Genomic DNA, 3,238 nt, shown 5'->3' on the forward strand with positions numbered 1-3,238 from the left:
AGGGAAAGTGAAGAATGTGAGAATGGTACAAGATAGAGTATGGTTCAGATCCATTGTTAATAGGATTTTTGTGAGTCACAATTGACTATATAGCACATAACACCAACTAAAAGAAATTCTTGATGTTACTGATACAGAATTACTATTCATAAGACATACATTTCTTGCAACTTGGCTTACCATACCAAGTTACTTACCATACCATTTGCTATAAAGTTGATTATGACTTTTGGTTATACTATGTGTGTCAGAGTAGAAATGCTCAATGTTAGATTTTCAAAGACTCAAGGTGGCTCTGGGTAGATTCAAATTTTCAACCATTATATTAACAGCTGAGTGTGTTAATAGTTTACACAATCCAGGGACTATCAAGACTTAGGTTATCTTTCAGAAAATATCAAGTATATTTCAAAGAAAGACACATCTTCATGAATTGTAGAGATGTTAAAGGGACAGTACTTCTAAAGAAGTAATTATAGCCTTTACATACGGTTCTGAAGATGGTACAGTGTTGGTAGAGCTCATAGAACTCATGATGACAGCATGAAATATATAGAGTTGTGCAAATACCAAGTGTGTAGTTGTAGGCAAATTATTCTTAATACATTTTAGTACACAGGATAGGATAAAGTTTAGAACTGTGGTTAATAGGGTCACTATGATTTGTACTTAACTCAATGGCATCTAACAAGAACAGCAGTAACAATAATAGAAATAATGATGCCCAAATCATTGTATTAGTTAGTATGATGTTACATCATTTGGTCTACTCTCAAACTGGGGCATTGAGCTATGTGCTTGTTTCAGCATCTATATTTTTAATAAATGCCAGGTAAATCCAGGGAAGCAGAGATATTTTGTGTTTTTAGTGTTCTCTATAGGCTAATCTTCAATTATAGGACTACAATCTTTAATATGAATTGAAGCTCAACATAAAGAAGACAAAGATTCTCACCGCTGGGCCAATTGACAATACCATGATAGATAGAGAAGACATGCTTGCTTGGCTCCACAATCCACACCCTTGGCACCAGCAGTCACGGAATCAAAAGATGAATTGAATTGGGAAACTCTGCTGTCAGGGACATCTCCAGAGTACTGAAAAGTACCAATGTCAGTCTAGATACTAAGATGCACCTGATTCAGGCCATGGTTTTCACAATTATTTGCTATGCATCAGAGAGCTCAATAATGATTAAGGATGATAGAAGAAGAATTGATGCCTTTGAGTTGTGGTGCTGGAAAAGACTATTGAACATACTACAAAGGTGTGCTTAACCTAGGCTATGGTCTTCTCAATAACTTGTTATGCTTCAGAAACTTGGACAATGACTAAGGATGACAGAAAAAGAATAAATTTCTTTGAGTTTTGGTGCTGGAGAAGTCTTGATCATACCATGCAATGTCAAGAAACAAATAGATCTCTCTTGAATAGAGTGAAACAAAGTCTCTCCTTGGAGGCTAGCATTTTGAAGCTCTACCTCACTTGCTTGGGCACATGGCTTAGAGAGATCGGTCCTTGGAGAAGGACATCATGCTTGGAATGGTGGATGGACAGAGTAGGATAAGGAGACCCAGGTTGAGATGGATTGATACAGCAGCTGGGGCAATGGATATTGGTGTGTCAGAATTAGTGAGACAGGCTCAGGACAGGTAAGGCTTCAAAGCTGCTGTACATCACTATGCATCACAGGTGACTCAATGGCACATAACAACAATAACATACTATGACATGTTTGGAAGCAGGAATGACATCCACTTCCTAAGCCTCTGGAAACTCTACGAACTTTGATAAATGTCAATAGTTGTAGAAGAGCTTCAGGCCTTTTGTTCATAGGGTTGCTATGATTTGTGTTTGACTTGAAGGCAATCACCAGCACCACCACCACCAACAACAATGGATCACCAAGAGAACAAATACATCTTGTCTTAGAAAGGGTGAAACTAAGTTTCTACTTGGAGGCTACAATTGTGAAAATCCATCTCACATACTTTGGGCACATGACCAGGAGGTACTGGTCTTTGGAAAAGGACATCATGCTCGGAAGAATGGAGAGACAGCAGGAGAGGAAGACTTCAGACGAGATGGATTGATGCAGTAACTGGGATGCGGTAAATGGGGGTAAGAGCATTGGAGTCAGTAAGATTGGCTCAGGACAGGGCAGGACTTACAGCTCATGTACATTGGGTTACCATAAGTCACAGGCAACTCCACGACACATAATAAGAACATAGGCTAATCTTAGTCAACTTTCCAAACTCTAAAAATACATATTAATTATTTTCAATTTTCAAGATATTTTTGTAGAAAAAACCAATATTTTATGTACATCTGAAACACAGCAAACTTTTCATATCTATCTTTGAATAATTTTAAAAATGAATAAATATTGTGTATAACTATTGATGACATGATAATCCACATAGTAAATATATTTACAGTTACTAGATCTCATTAAACTTTCTTGACTACATAATTTTGGTGTGCTTACTATCATTAATTATTAAATGAGTAAACTGAAGAAAATGGTAAAATAATGAATCCCAGCAATGAATAAGAAAGCCAGGATTAAAATCTAAACCATCTGGTTTTTAAATTTATGTATTTATCATCTATGTTATTCTAAAAAGAGAAAATCATAGATACACAACTCCTAGAAATTAAAGTTTCATAAAGTGACATGGAACATTTGCAGAACATAAATAAATGTGGAAGGAACATTATATTAACAGTAATATGCCAAAAATTGGTTAAATGACACTGCAAGTAACAGAGTTACTGCTAGATCTCACTTTTTTTTTTTTTTTACTCAAGGCCACTTTTGGGATTATTTTAATGCTGTCCTTAGCTTTCTGTATCATACATTCCAGATATATGTAGCACAGCATAGCTAATTATCTCTCTGTTTTATTATATTTAAATGACTGCCTGTAATCCCAGGCCAGAGACTGTAGTCTTCAATATGAATTGAAACTCAACACCAAGAAGACAAAGATCCTCACCACTGGGTCAATTGGCAGTGCCATGATGGATGGAGAAGTGATTGAAGTTGTCACCAGTTACGGCTTGCTTGGCTCTTTAAGAAATACTTTTGCCACCAGCAGTCAGGAAAACATAAGGCAAATTGCATTAGGCAAATATTCTGTCCTAGACCTTTCCAGATTACTGAGAAGCAGTAATGTCAGTTTAAAGAATATGGTGAGCTAGATCCAGTCCATTTGTTGTTGTTGTTATGTG

This window comes from Elephantulus edwardii, unplaced genomic scaffold (assembly GCF_000299155.1).
Source record: "Elephantulus edwardii isolate Elephantulus edwardi_28Jun2011 unplaced genomic scaffold, EleEdw1.0 scaffold00078, whole genome shotgun sequence".
Lineage (NCBI taxonomy): Eukaryota > Metazoa > Chordata > Mammalia > Macroscelidea > Macroscelididae > Elephantulus > Elephantulus edwardii.